General features: G+C 38.8%; 1 protein-coding gene across 3 annotated transcripts in view; it reads right to left on the minus strand.

Moving 5' to 3' along the window:
- VAV3 (vav guanine nucleotide exchange factor 3) overlaps positions 1-22,751 on the minus strand; it is a 427,744-nt gene that overhangs the window by 333,863 nt on the left and 71,130 nt on the right. The window lies entirely within an intron of this gene.

Consider the following 22,751-nt stretch of genomic DNA (forward strand, 5'->3'; position numbering starts at 1 on the left):
AGAGAAACTTCTCTGAAGAAGACAGGTGCACCGCCTACAGACATATGAAAAATGCTCATCATCCTTAATCTTCAGAGAAATGCAAATCAAAACTACTTTGAGATATCATCTAATGGGGGTAAGATTAGCCCATATCACAAAATCCCAAGAGCAGAGATGTTGGTGTGGATGTGGAGAAAAAGGAACACTTCTACACTGCTGGTGGGAATGCAAATTAATACATTCCTTTTGGAAAGATGTTTGGATAACCCTTAGAGATCTAAAAATAGATCTGCCATTCAATCCTATAATTCCTCTACTAGGTATATACCCAGAAGACCAAAAATCATGTTATAACAAAGATATTTGTAACCAGAATGTTTATTGCAGCCCAATTCATAATTGCTAAGTCATGGAAAAAGCCCAAGTGCCCATCGATCCACAAATGGATTAATAAATTGTGGTATACATACACCATGGAATATTATGCAACCTTAAAGAAAGATGGAGACTTTACCTCTTTTATGTTTACATGGTTGGAGCTGGAACATATTCTTCTTAGTAAAGTATCTCAAGAATGGAAGAAAAAGTACCCAATGTACTCAGCCCTACTATGAAACTAATTTATGGTTTTCATATGAAAGCTATAACCCAGTTACAACCTAAGAATATTGGGAAGGGGGAGAGGGAGGGGGAGGATGGGCGGAGGGAGGGTGTTTGGTGGGATTAAACCTGCAGTGAATCTTACATGGGTACATGTGAAACTTAGTAAATGTAGAATATAAATGTCTTAACACAATAACTAAGGAAATTCCAGGAAGGCTATGTTAACCAGTGTGATGAAAATGTGTCAAACGGTCTATAAAACCAGTGTATGGTGCCCCATGATCGCATTAATGTACACAGCTATGATTTATAAAAAAAAAAAAAAAAAAACGAACGGGCTCACGGGTCAGACAGGTATTTAAATCACCCACACACGAGCTCAGTAAACTTAAAAGGTAACTTTCTAAGCTCCAGACTATAAAACGTAGATGATTCTTTCTTCCTCATAGGATAGTATTTATGCTAGTAAAGTTATGCAAGCCTATAGTTTTAGGAAGCAGCAAGCTATCACCAAATATTGCTTATTGCTCTTGACAATAAAATGATAAATCATGAAATAAAATAGATCCCTAATTTCAAAAGATTAATATGTCATAATGACATGCAATCATTTAACCCACGTGACACGTCCTCTGTTTGTCCTGACACGTCCTCTGTTATGCCTGACACGTCCTCTGTTATGCCCTATAATGAGAAGCGTTGCTAATGGCTATGAAGGAACAAAGTAAATATAATTAGAAAAATTGTATTTTCCTAACAGGATTGTTGTATTTAGGAGAGATAGTATATGAGCAAGCTAAGTTTAAAGTTTCCTTAATTCATTTCGTTCACTATACACTGATTGCGTGTCCATTATATGCAAGGAGTCACTTTAAGCACAGACTGAGTGTAAGGCTAGGGTCCAACAATAAAAAGGGAAGATAGAGACGCCCCTTCTCCCATGCGGTTCATAGTCTGAGCAGCAGCAGAGGCACTGAAGGCCGCACAGACCCAGGCATCGTTACTCGCCTCTGCCTGTCTTGTAAACTTCCTTTCTCTTGATTCTTTGGATTTTCCTTTTTGAAATTTGTTCAACGCCTCATCTTGGCTACTTGAATTTAGGCTACATTTTGGATTATTACTTTTCCTAATATAAAAAAGCAATACAAAAAAATCAGTTACAAAATCTTTAGGCTACTCTGTACTACATATAAAGATTATAATTAAGGTGCTAAGTCAATACGCGTTCATTAAAACTTAGAGGGATTCTATGAAATTCTTTCTGAGTCAATATTTTTCCCCAGATTTTTGTACAGCAAGTACTAGGTTTATTCACATCATACTTTCCATGCTCTGGAATCTGAAGAAGACAAGGATGATCTTTTCTTTCCTAGATTTCCCCCCATTCCTATACTCATTTTGAATGTTAGCAATAGTATTTCAATATTAGCTTTGCCCATTCCTTTTCCATTTGCCTGTCAGGGGGTTAACACTATACTAAATGCTATCTGCTCTCAAGTTCATGGCTAATACATAGATCTTCTAGGATGATTTTGGATGGAAACAGCTAAAATAGTCCACTAAAATCAGGTAAGCAAAAATGAAAAATATACACACAGTAAAAAAAAAAAAACTTGGTCCAGTTACTAAAACTAAAGTGTTAACCTACAAAAAATACTCATAAGTTATATATACAGCCAGTTATTCTGCCACTGAGCATTTTCATTTTTAGCACTGTAATTTTATTTTGTGACTTACTTTTGAGCAAGATTCCAGAAAATCATTTAAAGTTATTTTCTATTAATACTTTGTTAGACTAAATTTTAAATACTTGCTCTTATTTAAAGTTTGATTTTACATAGGATAGGAAAATACTTTTCCCAAGAGTCCCCATTTCCAGCTTTATAATAGAAATTATAAGGTAAACATGTAATCTACTTCTGCAGAGCCCAAGTGCTCTGAGCAAGGTTACATGAAACCTATTTTTAAAAGATCAAGCATCAAATACAGCATGTTCTGACCATATTTAACCTTTTTTTTTTTCCCTGATAGGTTGCTATATACATTAACATCCCCACCCCAGAGCTATCCATCTTCCAGTATCATGGGGATCATCACTGCCCTTCTTCATCAAATCACCTGCACAACAGCCCTTATTGCCAACTCCACGTCTAAAATGTATGAACGTTCTAGTTAATGTACCGCTTTTTATTGTTCGACAGTAGTGAACTTTGAAAAGAAGTTATATAAAGACTTCATGCTATTTATTCACAAATTTACTCTCCCACATCTGTGGTTGCTAGGAAGTCCTTTAATTTCTTAAGCACAGAACCTCTTGCCATCGAAACCCAATCATGACCCAAGCCTAGGTGCTAGAATTAATGGGGGCTGGAGGTGTGTGAGTCAGGATGCTTGTCATCTCACCTTTAAAAAGACTGGCATTTCATTATTAGTCAAGAATGCACAATCTCTATTAAAAGAAACTATGTAGGAATCTCACATTCCCCTTAATAACCTTCAGACCTGTAGCCCACTGTTTTTATTACATACTAGAGGGAGAATCATTGTGATACAATTGTATAAGTCCCATAATGAGAAGTGTTGCTACTGGTGATGAAATTGCGCAGGTGATGGCACAATTAACTACACATTCAGAGAATATTTAAGAAACAAAGAGCCACAGGAGAGCTCTGCAGGTCAGAAGGGATAGTTCACTCACTGGAACTTTCTATAAAGCAGCATGTATGAGACATTGTGCCTGCACAGGGTCCTTCCTGGTGTTTATTTCATCTAATCGTTAGTATCACCCTATGTAATAGATATTGTTCCCATTCATTTGCACCTAGGTGAGGTACACGTGGTTAGAGAGGTGAAGTAACTTGCCTGCACAGCCAAACTAATAATAAATAATGAAGTTAGATTTTGAAAACAGATCAAAAGTTCTTTGGCTTTTCAAAGAACAGGTAAGCAGTAAGCACGGGGCTTACTTTGATCTATATCTTGCCTGGGTCGATATTTAGTTTCCTGAAACCTGACCTCATCAAGTATCTCCTTAGGTCTTTCAACTGTTCTTCTGTCTTCGTTAAATTTCTTTCTCTTCTATATGTTCATAGACTTTTAGCAGACTTACTATTATCAGCAGGAGCTTTTAATTCAAAATTATCTCTTCTTCCTTCACTTTTCACGAAACTCAATCCTGCACTAGACATGTTGCAAAGTAAAACTCGACACTTGATATTTTCAATATTTGAGTTATATATGTTGAGATATCCATTTGCTACACGGAACACAAGCTACACCACTCAGGCAACCCATTGAATGTTAACAAGAGTATGTGAAGTGAGAACATGGTACCATGGAGCCAAGAAGTCTAGCCTTGGGACAGTTTGTAGCCGTAGGTCTGCATTCCTCCTCACCCTTGCATGCAATTTTGATATTTTCTCTGCATTATTTTGGGAAATGTCTGTGCTAATGGCTGAAAGTCATCGGTGTTGTATCTATAGGTTGTTTTTAGGTCTTCAACCATTAACAGGTCGAAATGAGAAATTTTCTCTTCCACTGAAAAAGTAAACTATTATACCTTATAAAGTCTAGACTTCGAGAAGGCCATACCATATCAGACCGACATTCTACCCACTAGATCTGCTGTCTCAAGACAAGTCTATAAACAGTGAGAGCATATTGATATGGACAGTCTTATGAATGACACAGCAATCTCTGCCTCTAAACCATGCTAAAATAAGTGGTGTGATTGATATTGCATTTTTCTAAATGTTCCTATAACAACCTTCTGAAATAGCTATTTTCACCATGACATGAAGAAGATATGCTCATTTAACAGAAGTCATAGCATTACGATAGGGACGGTGTGGTCTCTGTAAACCGACCAGACTCAGACCTCACATCCACCCATTCATTTGTTATGGTGGTATATAATTAAACTCCCAAGAAAATAGACTCCACAAGGTTTCTTTACCCACTAAGGCTAATGTTGTTAATAAATGAATTTCTTGCTTTGTGCATGTTATGCAAACAAGGTGTTTATGAAGCCATCTGCTTTACAGCAGAGACTCAGTAATAACTATGCCACCTACTTACACATAAAATCAAACAATTGGCATTAAGATACGTGAGACCATGCTTAGTAAAGACTACTACTATGAATATAAATCAGACCACCAGGGAAACATATGGCTATAAAAGCAGACAATATAGCTAGGGAAAGGTAATTTACACTGGGATGCACCTGCTGTGTCACAGGTAATTGTCAGTTTCAAGGCCTATGTTATTACAAAGCAAAGCACTAGGAGGCGAATACTTTCTGATCTGTCTCATTTAAGATTATTAAACTATGGTTCCCAAATTATGCATGATGGTGTTCCGGAAAACCAGAGCAAATTCACAGACACACTGCGAGATAGTTTAAATTGAAAAAAAAAAAAAGGAAACTCAACACCTGTCTGCTATGATATGATATACGAGCTCGAATTAGTGTGCAGTTTCACCATTAGATCACACTACATTCCTCTGAATGATGTAACTTGGTGAAGCTGGATGTTCAGCAGCTGCAGTGATTAACAAGTAAACACCATACAATAAATCACTATGGGGTGAGCAATGGCAGTGCGGGGGGGTGCAGTAGTGTGTCACTTTCCTCCAAGGTTTCAGAAGCTACGTAGTATCCCATTAGGAAGTATTAACAAATGTGGGTGTTTAAGAATAAAATCAACATAGAAATATTTTTTCCTTTCAATGCATATGTATTATTTTCCTTTCAAATAACTACTACATTGATAGGACATAAATATTTAAGTTGCCTAGTGCTAACTACCTAAAAAAAAAAAAGCACTTGTTTTGGCCCGCAGGTGAAATGGAAAAAAAATCTGAGACATTAATGTGCCTTAAACCAAGAGAGTTTGAAAACCACTGGTGAAGATGAATTCTAACTTTCCAAGCCAAAGGACGGGAGGCTGGACCAAGGGTCTCTCGAGGTTTTACCTACTTTCTGTGCTAAGTTTCTGAAGAGATTAGACGCCCATATGTGAATGTTACATTTACATTATCCAACAGGTGGGGGTGTGATGGTTAACCACATATTTCTCCCCAGTCTTACATCAACTTTACTCATCTTCCATTCTGTGTCATTCATCTAAATGTGACAAATGCTTTTGTAAGAAATTGTATGATCCTTCACATTCATGAATAACGTATCTATTTTTGGTCACATCCCTGCTTTCTTGCCCTTTCACTATTGTCACACACAGAAATACTTCTAGATAACCTTATGCGGGGGGGTAATGTATTTTCTCTATAACGTGCCGTTTGATCTATAAGCAGATGACGATTTTTCTTCTGTATTCTATACCATTTATAATAACCTGAGATCCTACATGTTTAAACCTTCAAGAAAATATTTATGAAGTTATGCCAAATACAATGTCACCTGCCATGAGATGATAAATCTTATAATATAACCTATGCATAGATCGGGGGGATGGGGAGGGAGTGTGGAGGGGAGAGAAAAAGAGAGAGGGGTAAAGGGAGAGAAGAAGAAAAGAAGACCATTATTACCCCAAGAAAATAAAGAATTAAAAAAAAATCTTCACTGACATATTTGTGGAATCTCCTGAATAAGGCAACTTGCATATATGTGTATATATACACACACACACACACACATAAATACCCATATTTTATGGTATATACCATATGGGTATATACTCCATACCCATATTTTCTATACAAAATAGACAACTTAATCATTTTCCAGCTATGGAATCAATGTTATTATACTAAGGAATAATACCCAGTGGCCAACATCGCTGGGCTATTAAGCTTGTCGTTGGTTAAACTGTATAGGCCGAACTGAAATGACATCATCTACCAGTGTGAAACAGTTTTAAATGACTAAGAAGCATATGAGGACATCTCCCTCCTTTTTAGCAAGGTTAGGTGACAAACAGAAAGGAAAGAAAAATCTAAGTTAAGGCACAGAAACATGCTGTTGAGAAAAAAGAGGGGAAGCAGGGTATCTAACTTTTTAAAAAATCTCTCAACAGTTGATATGTAAGAAAAAAGCACTTTAGATCTTTTGGAAGAAAACCAGCACCTCCACAAAGGATCCAGGCAGCAGGAAACTTCTGCAGCTGTAACAAAGATCTGGCCAAAGTGGACTAAATAATCTTTGAAGTATAGTGGACCAAACAATCTTTGAATGTAAAGTAAAGACTGTGAAAAATGAATGCTGTATTTGTCAAGTAGGTGCTACTCACTGCCAAAGACCCCCAAGCATCCTCCCAATGTGGTATCCAGTGATGGACACTGAACACAGAATATGGTTAAGAGTAGGGGATTTGTGGGTGGGAAGACCTGCACTTGACCTCCAACTCTACCCTTCACAAGCTGCAGGATGCCAGAGAAAGGATGCAATCTTTCTAAGCTCAGAGGTGATAACAGTACCACCTCACAGGGAGGCCTGGAGACTAACACAGTGAGCACCTGAGAAACTGACTTCAGAGGCCGAGCACGCGTCTTCATCACCATCTCATGCTCCACTACACACCGACAAAGGTGATTCCTCACCTTCGTATTTGTTCAAAAACTCCACCTGTCTACCAGACATCCCAAACTAAGCATGCATAAAACTAAACTCACATTTCCGTCAACACCTCCGTTTGTGTAGATGAATTTGTGGGCCTCGTCTCCCGGTCAATGGCCTTGAGATGGTCCTCAACTCCTTGCTGTGTTGGTCACAGCCAATCATCAGCAGGTCCTCCCAACCCTCTGTCACCTGTGGCTGGACACACTAACACTTTCCTTATGGGTGTCTCTGCTCTGGGCTTCTTCCCAGCTAACCTGTCTCACCTGTCTAGCACTTTCTGCAATGTATCATTTTCCCTTTCCTTCCACATTAAAAATCAGTTCCAATAAGAGTTTGGGAAGTTGTCACCACTCAGGGCCACTGAGTGGACACTGATCAAATGTCCCCATTATGCCAATTCTCCTTCCTCAAGAGACTATGTCCATTGCTAGAAAATTGAGTGAACATGCTGATTTTGTTAAAGTTGTCATACTGCCACCAGATGCAGAGCTACTACACTAGATAAATACGTAAGTACGAGGTAAGTGAATGATGTCCAGTAGGTGTGGTACCAAATAGCAGTGGTCATGTATAAGAGTGATACCTTCATTTCCGTGGTTCTTTGCCAATACCCACCCCATCATCCACACTATTCAAATGAAACAAAATTATTAATAATCTTCCAACTGCCAAATCTGATGGCTGCCTTTCTTTCTCTCTCTCTTTCTTTTTCTTTTTTTTCTGAGACAGAGTCTCTCTATTGCCCCAGGCTAAAGTGCCAAGGCATCACAGCTCACAGAACCTCAAACTCTTGGGTTCAAGCTCTTTCCTCAGCCTCTCGAGTAGCTGGAACTTCAGGTGCCCACCACAATACCTAGCTAATTTTTCTATTTTTATTTGAGACAGGGTCTCACTCTTGCTCAGACTGGTCTCAAACTCCTGAGCCCAAGCAATCCACCTGCCTTGGCCTCCCAGCATGCTGGGGTTACAGGCGTGAGCCACCACACCAGCCCCAGAATTTCTCTTCTTCCTTGACCACTGCGTGATTCTCCACTACGTTCGCTGTCTTCTTCTATGAGCTTCAGGACAACCCTTCTCCTGTGCTTCTTCCTGCACCTCTGACTACTGTCCGACAGTTCTGCCTTTCTGTTCTGTAAATGTCACCCCTCGGGGTTCCATCTCGGCTTTCCTTTTCAGACACACAATCTTGGCTATGACTTCAGCAACTCCCAGATGAGCCCAGATGCCCATCTGTACTCTCTAATGATGCTGCCTATTATAATCTCCCTCTAACATACCATAAATCGAAATCCATACTCAGAAGACAGAGCTATAATATCGCCACAACCAGAAAAAGAAAAAAGAAAAACTTTTCTCTATAACCTTAGGTAATGAAGTCACTATTCCTGAAATCTCCTAAACTAATCAGAGTCACTCTCAAATTCATTCATTATTCAACAAATACCTGAGTGCCTACTGGGTACCAGGTATCGTTCTAGGCACATGAGATGTATCAGTAAACTAAAAATGCACAGAAGAAAAATTTCCCCGCCATTATGAAACTTTCCTTTTTGGTATGTGGGGAGGGGAACAGAGAAGTGAAACACACAATAACAAACTTACTGATTAAATGTAACTAATCCTTATATTCAGTATTTATTGATAAGTGCTATGGCATAGTAGTACGGAAGTAAAGGAGATAATTATTTTAAATAGAGTAGACAATACGGTAAGCCTTATCGGGAACTTGACATTAAGTGAGGACATTAACCACAGGGATGTCTGGCGGATGAGCATTCCAGACAGAAGCAACAGCCAGTTCAAAGGCCTTACAGAGGAAACCTGGCTTGTATAGTCAAGGAACATCAAGGACCAGAGTGGCTGGAGTAGACAGATTATTTACCTGAAAATGTGTGTAAAATTTACAAGTCTGTGACATTTGTGCAGAAAATGAGGCCCTTGGAACACGGTGCCTTTGTGTGCTGAACAACCTGATATGTCAGCCCTATACAGAATCCCTGCTGTTCTCCACTCACTGAGGCTGACCCTCACTTCATATACCACTCTCTCCATGAAGTCTTCCTATCTCAAAGCTTGGCCATCCTCAAACTCTCTAAACTTCTATTTGCACATGGCTAATGACTAACAGATGCTGCCACGTATTCACATGTGTTCGTTCTTTCTAGATTTGTCCTGGGTTAATCTTTGACTAGCCTGGAACTCTCTGGCTAGTCAAAGATGCCTCCCCACTACCTACCAAAGTGCCCTGTATGTAGCAAGGCCACAGTAACTGCCCATGGAAGCTGCTGCTGAAGGCCTCTGACATTTAAAAAGAAAATATTCCGGGATATAGTTGATAAATGAAATTTTACATCAACACCCAGATTACAAACCTCTGAGCCAATATACTCACCACAACGATCGGAAAAATACTTTAAAGGGCTTATTTACAAAGCACATCGATTTTTCAGTTGATTCAGTTTTATTGATTTTTATGAAATAATTTAATCATCCATATTCCATTTCAGATAATTAACTTTTGCTGCTTGTTTCCATATTGCTTTCTAAGATATGAAACCTTTAATCTTCCTAATAAAACTAGCCCATTTCTAAAAAGGAAAAAAGAAAGAAAAGAGAGGGAGGGACGCAGGCACCGTGGCTCACACCTGTGATCCCAGCACTCTGGGAGGCTGAGGCAGGTAGATTCATGGAGCTCAGGAGTTTGAGACCAGCCTGAGCAAGAATGAGACCCCATCTCTACTAAAAATAGCAAAACTAGCCGGGTTGTGGCAGGTGCCTGTAGTCCCAGCTATTCAGGGGGCTAAGGCACGAGGATCACCAAGAGTTTGAGGTTGCTGTGGAGCTCTGATGATGCCAGGGCATCAGAGGGAGACTTTGTCTCGAAGAAAAAAAAAAAAAAGACCAGAAAAAAAAAAGCATTCCATTCTAGTAAGGAAATGTTACAGGAAATAATAAATCAATTAATTAATTAATTAAATATGTATTGGTTTTTAATAAAATTATTCAAAGTCAAGCAGGACTACCCACTACATAAAAGCAGGTATTTGTAGAGTTGCTTAAAACACAAGTAGAGGGTCTACTAAACAAGGACAAAAGACAAGGGTACACCAGGATGTTGAGATGACTAAAGGATTATTTCTATATTGTAAACGAAAATCTCCTAAATTGGAAACTGCTCATCATTTTCTGATTACCTGAAGCCATAGCACCCAAGGTGAAAGTCTTCTTTTGTTATTTTATTGTTTCAGGTTAATTCAGGGTGCAAAGAATTAGGTTACAATGTCGGCATTTATTAGGTAAAGTCCCTGTTATTAATGTGCCCCATACACCCTAACATTGTGCCCATTAAGTGGGAACACCCTGTCGCCCCCTCCTGCCCTCTCCCAGTTCCCTCGTTCCTCCACCCACCCCACCCCCACCTTGAATTGATTTGAGTTTTTCTCTTTTGTGTGAGTATTAGATGGTCTACTGGCTTCGACCATGAAATTGTTTTTTTTTTCTTTCTTTCTTTTTTTTATTGTTAAATTATAGCTGTGTACATTAGTGCAATCAAGGGGTACAATATGCTGGTTTCATATACAATCCGAAATATTCTCATCAAACTGTTCAACGTAGCCTTCATGGCATTTTCTTAGTTACTGTACGTAGACATTTGTATTCTGCCTTTAGTAAGTTTCGCCTGTACCCATTCTAAGAATTCTTATCACTAATGGATCCCCTGATGATCCCCAGATTTCGGTTGGGAAGTAGACCTTCCAGAAAGGCAGAAGACTGGTAATTGTGGCCTGAAGCCACAACTAAGCTCGGGCCTTTTAATCACAGCATGGCTTCCCGAGGTCTACTTTCTGCTTCTGAAAATGGCCAACAAGGAAAATGAAAACGTCAAAGTGAGCTCCACACTGGGAAGTCTTGTATAAAATCACAGATCTTGTCTAAATACTAGCACCTGGCTCAGGATCCTGAATGAATGGGTTACGGTGTTTTTCTTTCTTTTTTTTTTTTTTTTTTTTATTCCCTCTGAAGAAAGGAGAAAAGGGAAGGAAACAGAGCAGGATCTAGGGCAGTATTCCAATAATTTTCAACCAGTATGCCAAGAGAGGATCCTAGATGAGCCATGAGAATTTTTTTTTTTTTTTTTATTGTTGGGGATTCATTGAGGGTACAATAAGCCAGGTTACACTGATTACAATTGTTAGGTAAAGTCCCTCTTGCAATCATGTCTTGCCCCCATAAAGTGTGACACACACCAAGGCCCCACCCCCCTCCCTCCGTCCCTCTTTCTGTTTCCCCCCCATAACCATAATTGTCATTAATTGTCCTCATATCAAAATTGAGTACATAGGATTCATGCTTCTCCATTCTTGTGATGCTTTACTAAGAATAATGTCTTCCACGTCCATCCAGGTTAATACGAAGGATGTAAAGTCTCCATTTTTTTTAATGGCTGAATAGTGAATTTTTAAAAATCATTAATTAAATTATTTCCAAAAGAAGTACAAAGTACAGTAAGTATATTCTTTTCCTTCCTCTTTATTTTGATCAACATAATTTAAGTGTGCCACAGACATTTAACTATAGGTTCAAGGGTGCCATGAAATAAAAAAGGTTGCAAAACACTGATTTAGGGAGAGAAGAAGGGAGGAAAGAAGGCAGACTGACAAACGGAAACACCCTAATGTGGCATGATGTCTACTACCCATGGAAACTGCTCAAAGGCACTTCTCATTACACTCTTGCAGAGAGCCTCAGTCACTATTTAAGTGGGAATTACTATAATCAGAATTTACAGCTATTTAAATTATAAACTTTTTACATAATATCACTGCAACAAAACATGTAAGACAGGCATTTAAGGTCTTTTATTTGTTGCAAAATCTGACATCTAGCATAGCCCACACTACAAGTCAAAGGCTCTATTCCCTATACAAACCTGAAAACAAACAAAACAACAACAAAAACCCACACTAAAGGAGGCTGTCAACATTGCCATCCACCTTGGGGCAGGGCTATCAAGCTCTTCAAGACTTGTTTTATGACTGATGCTAGTCAGACCAAATACTACACGAAATACGAGTTCACACCTAATTTAATAATTGTAACACTCACCAACTTTAACAATATCCTAAAGACTAAATCAATTTTGCTGCAGTTAAAAGTAATTTCTCTTTTTCTGTCACATCAATAAAATAACTTCCATTTTTACATAGGTATGAAGCATTAATATTCCTAACGTCATCAGCTGCATTACCCAGTGGGGGGGTCAGGAACAGTTTGTTTTTGCATTTTCCCTTGTTCAAACCAAACATGGGAAACCGCTTCTGCAGGATGAGTTCTTCCCTGTTTCACCTTAATCTTTTTTTCCTTTCTCAGCACTCAAATCAGCCATGCTGCCATCAACGTGCCCTCATAACACACACAACTTCAGGGCATATCATTCAATCAAAGGAATGAGATAAAAATAGCAATATATTTCTCAGAGAGACAAAGAAATTCACAGAAAATACTGGGTAGTCACACTCTATAATATTTGTGAAACACCTTGGTGAATTCAGGCTCCCAGTGTAATTCATAAATCATTCTCACCCCAACTAAATAGAGTGTTAGGCTAGATTTATTTCAAAAGCCTTTGGCCCATCCCAATAGCTCCTGGACAGAAAAGGCAAAACTGGACCAGCCTCCTTGGTTAGGACAATGGAGGGCATAGAACATCTCCACCGGATCAAGGCAGCGAGTGCCAAGGCAAATCCGAAATCACACCCACAACTACTCAGCATCTGTTGAGAGCTTACCATGTGCTTGTAAGGGTTATCTAAGGAGATGTTCACGGTAACTTTTTCAGGAAGATAAATGTTATTTTCTCTGTTTTACAGATAAAGGAACTGAAGCATAGAGAGCTAAGCAGCTGGCCAGAGATCACCCAGCTTTATAGCTGAGATTCAAAACCTGGCAATCTGATTCCACTTACAATTTCATTTCTGTCATTATTTTTAAACAGATTTTCAACCTATAAAATTATAGTACCTGATTTGTTAACCTCACAGCAGTCTTTCGCTTAATTTTGTTCTTAACCACTACATCATTCTCCTTGTCTCTGCCCTTGAAATACTCAGAGGGCCATGCTACCCATTAGGTACCACTGACAAAATGCCTAGGGCCAAGAAACTACTTAGTAGCCTGTGAAAATGTTTAAGTCTTATGAAAATGCTGAAAAAAATTTAAAATGTAGTATCTCAAAATGAGAAAATGAAAATTTCCAAATTGAAGTTCATAAATATTTTCCTTAAAATGTTACAAATGTAACCAGAATTGCTCAATTTAGCATTAGTGTTTGATTATACTTGAAAACAATCTCTAAGTTAGAGCCTTCTTAACCAAATCCCCAAATATACCCAATAATTTTAGAGAATTACAGCCAATTGCAAATTAAATGTATTACACCCAAGTAAGTTCTAAAGCAAAATTATATGTAAAATCCTCCACACTCTAATTAACACAATAATATCCAATGTGAAGCATGGGTAGAGGTGCAAGTAACTTATATGATTTGGGGTTCAGACTCCAAACACAAAGAGCCTAAGTTGTTAAAACCACCTGGATTCTCATATCTCCATAATAATTTAAGAAAAGAAATGAAAGTGAGCAAAAAGAACCTGGGAAGAAGCAAACTACAAGTCAAAAAAAGTCATGTGCCATGCCACCTGAGTTGTAATTATATTTCTTGGAATATTCCTCTAAAGAAAAAAAAAAAGAGCATGTACGAAGATTTAGCCATAGCAATGGCTAGAAAATCACTGATACAACAGCAAATATTTGGGAACAATCTCAGTGGTTCTCAACCTGTGCGTCTCAACCCTTTTTAACAATGAAAATACATTCTGCATATCAGATATTTACATTACGATTCATTAACAGTAGCAAAATTACAGTTAGGAAGTAGCAATTGAAATAATTTTATGGTTGGGGGTCACCACAACATGAGGAACTGTATTAAAGGGTCACGGCATTAGGAGGCATGGAAGGTTGAGAACCACTGATCTACATTGTCTATCTCTAGGTGATTGTTTAATAAATCCACAATGGAATTCTAAAGAGCCATGCAAAAAGATGTTGACAAAATAGTGATTAAGCACGACTTACCAAAAACTATTAGTATGTGCCATCCCCCTTTCAGAAAAAGAAAAGAAAATTAATATATAACTGCTAAAGTCTGAAGGTGACCCCCAAAGATCATGTGTTAAAAACTTAATCCCCAAAGGAATAGTGTTGAAAAGTGGGACCTTTAAGAGGAGATTAGGTCACAAATGCTCCATCTTCATGAACTGATTAATGCTCTCACAGGATGAGTCCATGATCACGAGAGTGCGTTGTTACGAAAGCAAGTTCAGCCCCCTGGTGCTCTCTCACCTTACACCTTGTACCATGAGATGATTCATCAAGATGGCCCTCACCAGATGCACCCCCTCAGCCGTGAACTCGCCAGGCCTCGAGAACTGTAAATCTTCTTTGTAAATTGCCCAGTCTTGAATATTCTGTTTTCCACAAGTACCATCCGCTACAATATCCTCCCAAATTCTCTCCTTTATGTGTATTGAGGCAGTCCCCAGATTACAAACAGGACAGGTTCTGTAGGTTTAAGATGAATTTGTATGTAAGTTGGAACAGGTACATTTACCAGTTACCTGTAACAGCATTCATTTGTAAGCGTAACTCACACATCCGTTGGACATTCGTAACTCAGGGATTTACTGTAATAGCCTCCGTCCATAAGTGCGAGTTGTATTTAAGTCAGATGTTTGTAACCCTGGGATGGCCTATACACTAAATTAAGTGTAAAAGCAAATTACCAAATAACATATATCTATGGTCCTGATTAAATGTAAAGTTGTATGTATTGTTTGTGTTAGGGAGAGAATGCAGAAGGATGTTGTGGTGGACGGCACCTGTTGGTAACAAAGTTAACAGCACCCCTACTATTTCCAGCTCTTTCACAGTGGCCAGAGCCCTGGAAACTGTATTTCCTAGATTCCTGTAGGATTTTGGCTAGACTCTGTGGATGACAGGCAATCGTAAGAAAGTTAGATGACTGCAGAGAAGCAGCCATGTTCACCTCCGACCCCCAGCAGTGGCTGGTGGGCATAATGTATGGAGATGTTACACTGATGTCTGCTTGGCTTCTGGGAAGGCAACCTCTCGCTTTAGGGCTACAGGTGGCTGAGATCATAGCAGGTAGTTTCCTATGATTCCAGCACTTCTTGATTTCCTCGAAGAAAGATCACTTATCCCCAGTCTTCTTTCCCTATATAATACCCTACATTACACCTTTTCTTGCCAAAATACTCCCAGTGGCTTCTTTTGTCTGCTTTAGCTAAAGAAGGAAACAGTGATGATCTCTTGTAGGTGAGACTATAAATGACCATTTTCTTCTTCGTATTTTCCAGCTTTTTAAAATAGACAAGTGCTGCATTTGCAACGTGAGAAGAAGTTTGGGGTTTTTAAAACAGTGATATTTTAGCTCATCGCTTTATTCTCAATTCAGGCCTTTGGTAAGCACTAAATTATGCATATTCTTCTTAAGTTTAACAATCTTGGATACATATTTTCCATGTTAAAAGGAAAAGGATACTAAAAGAAAATATAACAGCAGTAAAAAGTGATAAGGAGTCAGAAAAAGCAGTTTTTTTAAAAAATTTGCATAGCTGCCACCCCTCTCCCCATAGACACACACACACAAAATATAGAAGCCTGGAAATTAACTGCAATAAAACTCAAATAAACGATGTGAGCAAAAACTGGAAAAAAAAGTTTGGTCACTTTTTCTCAGAATTTAATGTTTTCATTATCAAGATAAGTTAGTTATATAACCTTTTGAGCCCATTTTAATTCAATTAATACAAATTAATGGCAAACTCCATATCCAAATAAACGAAGTATAGAATTCGTTAAAATTTTTATTTACAACATGAACAATTTCTTAACAATTCTTGGTGTAATCTCATTTTTCTTATTGCTTTAAACAAGATTACCAAGACTGTGTAATTATAAAACACAGCTTTAACCACAAAACAGTTCCAGGCAGTTTGTAAAAATTCCTTTAGAAGTCATCATGTAATGATTGTACCCGGCCTCCTTTGCCATGGATAGACATTCTGTGTTATATTCTTTGTAGTGACGTGAGCAAATCTTCACAAACAGTGGGGGGAAATTAAGTATTCTGTAACAGTCTTTTCCTTCACATACCAAGATTGATCAAGTTCACATTTCAAATCAATTAAGGATTATTTCAACTAGGAAAATAAGAATCAGCAGGCACAGTGGCTCGGGCCAGACATGGTAGCTCCCTCCTATAATCCTAGCACTCTGGGAAGCTGAGGCCGGTGGACTGCTTAAGCTCAGAACAGGAGTTCTCAACCTTCCTAATGCTGCGGCCCTTTAATCCAATTCCTGTGGGTCGCAACAGGGTTGAGAACCGCTGGCTTAGGAGTTGGAGACCAGCCATAGCAAGAGTGAGACCCCCCTCTCTACTAAAAATAGAAAAACTAGCTAAGCATTGTGGTGGGCGCCTATAATCCCAGCTATTTGGGAAGTGGAGCTAAGAGGATCTCTTGAGGCCAGGAGTTTGAGGTTGCTGTGATGATGCCACGGTGCTCTACCAAGGGCGTCAGAGTGAGGCCTTGTCTCAGGAAAAAAAAAGAAGAAGTGGCAGGTGTTAGTCAAGGCCAAATTAGTAGTAAATCCCACCATCATTATGATTATCGTGATTGATAACATTTAGTCATCAATTACTACATGCAAGCCCTGTGCTAAAGGCACTTTACATGATGACTTCACTTACTCCTCACAACTCTATGATGAAAGGGTTATCTTCATTTGACAGATGAGGAAATGGATGTAAGGAGGTTAAACTGAATGCCCAAGATCACACAGCTATTACGTGGTGTCAGGGGAACTTATATCTAGGCTTATCTGATTCCAAAGCCTTACCAATTCCCGATCTGACCTTTTCCACACATAATTAGCAGACAGAAGCAAAAATAAACGTCTTCCTGAGTCATCAGTGCTTAAAACACTTACAGGAGCAGCATAAGTCCTAAAACCCCCTCTTCCACATGCAGGGAGGCAATCCCAGACTTCTCATTCTAAGAAGGAAGTTTTCAGACCACCCTTTGAAATTTCATCAGTCAGTCTACATAAAATGGTATAATACGTGGCTTGTTTTCTCTAAGCTACGTGATTAAGGACCCAAACTGGCACTGCTGCACTGATGACTGACAGCAAGGGAGAAGTCAGAAGCACAGTAACTGACCCTGATTCCAGAAAAGGTCAAACTCAATTCAGTGTGTTGTGTTTCATCACAATAAATTTTAAAACGCACGATACCAATAACATAAGGTTTTCACCTTAAAGTTTGAAAACTTTGAAATTTCAGTTTTTCAAGGATAGGCTTGAGTCATAGGAAATTTACTTAGGCAGAATCTCTACTAATGCTGTCAGATGAATAAAACATTACTCGGTTGCTTATTATCGTAAAAATAAGGCAGACTCTCCTCTCCTCCCAAAGTCAAAGCCAAACACATAAAAATATAACTCATTACTACCAGTTAAAGCTAGACGTTTTTAAGTTTTCTTTACCTTTTATAAAAGGAATATGAGCTGAGTTTATGTAAGGTGGAAAATACCAAGAAGCAGCATAAATTTGGTGGGATTACACCTGTGGTGCATCTTACAAGGGTACGTGTGAAACTTAGTAAATGTAGAATATAAATGTCTTAATGCAATAACTAAGAAAATGCCAAGAAGACTAGTTAACCAGTGTGATGAAAATGTGTCAAACTGTTTATAAAACCAGTGTAGGGTGCCCCACGATCGCATTAATGTACACAGCTATGATTTAATAATAAAAATAAATATTACTGGTGAGAAGTCTGAAGAAGAAAAAGAAAAGAAAAGGTACTAATATGTGTATCTGTATTAAGTCCCTTTGTTTTCTTTTTTATGAGCTAGGTATAAAATACAAGCTTCAAACAAGGAACCTGCAGACAACAAAATAATGAGCTCAACACAAGGGAAAAACCAAGATAGATTATAAGTTGCCGGTGCAGAAATTCTGATAGAATACAAATGTACCTCCCATGAGTACTACTTGAGGCAAAAAAAAAAATTCTAGGTGTACTATTACAGGGTTTTAACCTACTCTGTAAACTGTTTACATCATTTTTAAATCCTCATAATGGTTATGAACAATAAATAAAATGTAAATCAAGTCATTTAAAGGCATGTTGGTTTCTTTATTACATGTTAAAGAGAAAATATTCTATTAGAACAACGGGCCATCGCAGAGACAGCTACTGCTGCAGGAAAAATAACATGATCAGCCAGGTGAGAGAATTAACTGTTCGCAGCTTGGCCAAGGGAGAATGAAATAGGTTCAATTAGAGTTGACCGAATGGGATATGGTATCGAGGAAAATATATAGCAAAACTTCACAGCCTGAGTTTAAACACTCTCTTACCCGGAAATTTAGCATAGACAATTGGACAGGTCCTTGAGATTCCCCTGTTCTTCAGTTATCTAGAAACAAACAATAAACTCACTACAAACGGTATTAGTTTGGGAAAAAATGGTGTGATTATTGATAAAAAAGTATCCAAGTGCCATGGTACAGTAATGAGACAAAACAGCCCAGGCGAGGCTACACAACTCGCAAATTTAAAACCAGGTAGACATCAATAGTTTTGCTCATTGTTTTCCTATAAAGAATGAAAGCTTTGTGAAATTAGAGGACCCTATAGAAAACATACCCATAACTATCATTTTCTAAAAAGCAGATATTTTACCAATACATTTTTGAACACAGAAGTAACTTTAAAGATTAATGTTCTTCAAAAGAGAATCTGTCAATAAAAAAACGCTAAATAAAACAACTGCTTTTTTGTTTTGTAATTTTTGGTAAGAAACCTCAGATAACCTCAGGTTTCATTTTTTTTTCCCCTGGGGGGGTGGGGGGTGGGGGAAGGGTGGCCAATGCATATTTCTTGGAAGTACAATGTGTGGACTAGACGTCGAGTTTTAAAAATGCCTATGGAAATCCCCTCGAGGGACGATGGTGACTCATATTTAATATCATTATCTCTGGCATTTTTCTCTAACAACCCTCTATCAGGAACTTAGGGGTTTACCCCCTGATTTTTAAAAAGGTCCTAGAAAATAAAATTACAAGGCTATGAAAATGCACGTGTTGAGAGTGGAAAGGCCGTCAGGACGCTGACCCACCTGGACTGCTGCAGGAAGAACAACCAAAAAATGCTCCCACCTGTGGTCCAATTTCCCAGCCAGTCTTTCTGGCTTCACTTCCACTGTTTTCTCTCTTCTCCGATCCCTCACTTCACTAATACTAAGCACCACAGAAGTTCTAGATTTAATTTTCTTTTACTTTGTTAGAGTTTTTTTCCCCAAAATACTCACTAGCTTCTCCAGGAAAGGACTAGATCGGAAGGCAGATACCGACATCTACACCTCAGTTGACAACACAGGCAGTTTGCAGCTGCCTAGCTATGCCCCAGGTGCTTTGCTAGGCAGCTGCAAACTTGGTGGGCCCTTAGGAACCAAGGCTCTCTACCAAGTCTCAACTACCATCTCTGGTTAAACCAAAAATCTCAGCCACACTTTTTTCAAACCACACTTACCACAGAACCTGAACTGAAATACTTCGTACAGGGGCAGTATGCTTAGGACTGAGTAAGTCAAGCCTATTTCCTGTTTATTTCTCTCCAGGGCTGAAATGAAGACAGGAATGTCATGTTTATATGACCTCTAAGCTAAGCTATTATAATTTCTTTTCATGTAGGTGTTTAAAAACCATGAATAGAGTACATCCCATCAAGAACACAAACGTGACTGTGTTTTCTTTACAGAGTCCATACTGTCTACAGCAATCCATATCTATTTTTAATGTTCTAAATTTTTAATCATATTTCAAATGGTTCTGGCATCTGGCTGCACAAACAAAAGCAAAGGAAATGTTTAAGATAAATTTCACAAGCTAATGTTCCCCCAGAGAAATGTCAGGAGGCCATAGATACAAAATGATGCCATCTAAGATGCAGTCAGCTTCAGTGTGAACTACCCAGTTGGATGGTCCTCTGGAATGTCACTGGGCCAAGGGTCTATACACAACCAAGAGTATAAAATTGAAATTTCACCACTAATCACTCATAGCAACAACAATAAAAAATGTTAAGGGCTCTAAATTATGATCAGATAACTAGAGGAATATTTTACTCTGCTGAAGCAAGGACTCAATTCATGGAACAAAAGGAAGGAAATACAGTTTACCTTCGAAGTATTCATAAATTTCCAAGGACAGATCCCAAAGATGATCATGGCTTTTCATCAACCATCAGATATATAAGTGCATGAAAGGATCTAGCTTTCTCAATAAAATGACATTTGAATTCTCCAGCCCAATGCTGTCGACTTGGTTCTCCACTAACCTTGGAACCATCAACCCAGGCAGAGTAAAGCATTTAGGAGGCACTGACAAGAATTTTAATTAATTATCATAAGGACATTTGCACTAGACTGTTTATCGCAGCTCAATTTACAATCACCAAAAGGTGGAAACAACCTAAGTGCCCACCAACCCAGGATTGGATTAACAAGCTGTGGCATATGTACACCATGGAACACTATTTAGCCATTAAAAGAGATGGAAATATTACATCTTTTGTATTAACCTAGATAGAGTTGGAACACATTCTTTGTAGTAAAGTATCACAAGAATGGAGAAAAATCCAATGTACTCAATTCTAACATGAAGCCAGTAGACGACCTAATACATACCCACACAGGAGAAAAACTCAAGTCAGTTCAAGGTGGGGGTGGGGAAACCAGGGAGTGGGGTGAGAGGAGGGATATGGGGCAATACAGTATATGGTACATCTGTTGGGGGACAGGATACACCTATAAGAGGGACTTTACCTAACAAATGCAAACAGTGTAACCTAATTCTTTATACCTTCAATGAACCTGAACCAATTAATTAAAAAAATTAATTAAAAATGTCATAACTAGTTTGAGATTTCAGATGGGCTTTACAGTAACTACACACATTTGATTGTTTAGACATACACACACAGACAGAGAGAGAGATGTAAATAGATAATGGGTACTGAAATCCTAAAAACAGGAGACCAACTCAACTGTGCCAGAGGAGCCAGACCGAAGTACACATATGGGAAAAAAAATTCCAAGGGCTGCTGCCACAGGAACCTCAAAGTACCCTGCAACATTAACATGCAAAAAACATTCCTGGGCCCTGCCCTTAGAGCTGGCAGCCCAGTTGCTCCTGTCTCTCCTGTCTCTCCTGTAGGAGGGCAGTGAAGTCACAGGAGCTGGCAGCAGGTCCCAGCTCCAGCCATGTGATTTATAGGCAATTTAGTGTTATCACCCATCAATAAGCCTAACAATTAAATAATTTCTCTCCCATAAAATTATCGTGAGGATTAAGTGAGCCGGTGCCCATGAAAGCACTCAGTAACCTGCCACCCACATGCACACGAGGGAAGTGTCCTTGTTCTTACAGAGAAGACGGTCTCCTCCAGATGCCTCTCCCCAGTCTGCCACAATGTTTGGAAAGCAGGGACGTTTTCAGATATAATTAGGAGGTACGAACTCTGTAATTAAAGTTACTTCAACCAACACTGGAGCACTTACTTAGTAGGCAAGGTCCTTTGCCCAGCCCTGTACTCGACATTGTGGGAGACAGAAAGGAAAAAAAGCTTTGATCCTTTTTCTCCAGAAGTCTCACTTGGGAAACAAAACAACAAAACCAGCACACGCAAAACAGCAGCAAGGCCTAAAGGCCAGCACGCAATGGAGCATGAGACGTGCAGATGGGACTTGACTTTGAAATGTACAAGGAAGGAAGCATTCTCAATTTTAATTGATCAAAAGTTCATGGCAGGCATTGCACACTAAGAGCCTAAACAAATGTATAAAGGTAGAAGTGAACCCGTGGGCCTGACTAGGGACTGTCTTGAACCACTAGTGAGTGGTAACAGAAATTATTTGGACTAGGGAGGACCCAAATACAAAGAAAAGATTTTTAAACTTAATCCATTAGGCCTATAACATAGACTAGATAGATCCCAAAGTCACACAAAAATATTGGAGAACTTTGGAAAAGGCAGGAAAAAGTGTCAAAGAAAAGAGACTAAGGCTGATTGGAAATGGTTTGATGAAATGCAAAACTTCAATCACTACTAGGCTCATTTCCAAATCTTAATTCCTTGCCCCATTTTTTTAATGCAAACCCCAAAGCGCCTGAGTCAGAAGAAACAGATTTAATTTCTGATAAGCCAGTGTAGAATGTTTACTGGGCCGGGAGCAGCACGGGTTTCAAGTGCCAAATTTGGAGGTCAGGAAGAGGCAGGTTCCAATCCTATGTTAACCTGAACACGTCCCTTGATCTCTGTTCCCCAGCGTCTTCATCTACGTTAACAATGCCTTGTTATAGGGTTACTTTGAGGCTTAAATTTTTTTTTTAAAGGCTAGAAACTGTAAGCAGTATACAAATGTTAATTAAATA

The sequence above is a fragment of the Nycticebus coucang genome, chromosome 5 (genome assembly GCF_027406575.1).
Source record: "Nycticebus coucang isolate mNycCou1 chromosome 5, mNycCou1.pri, whole genome shotgun sequence".
Lineage (NCBI taxonomy): Eukaryota > Metazoa > Chordata > Mammalia > Primates > Lorisidae > Nycticebus > Nycticebus coucang.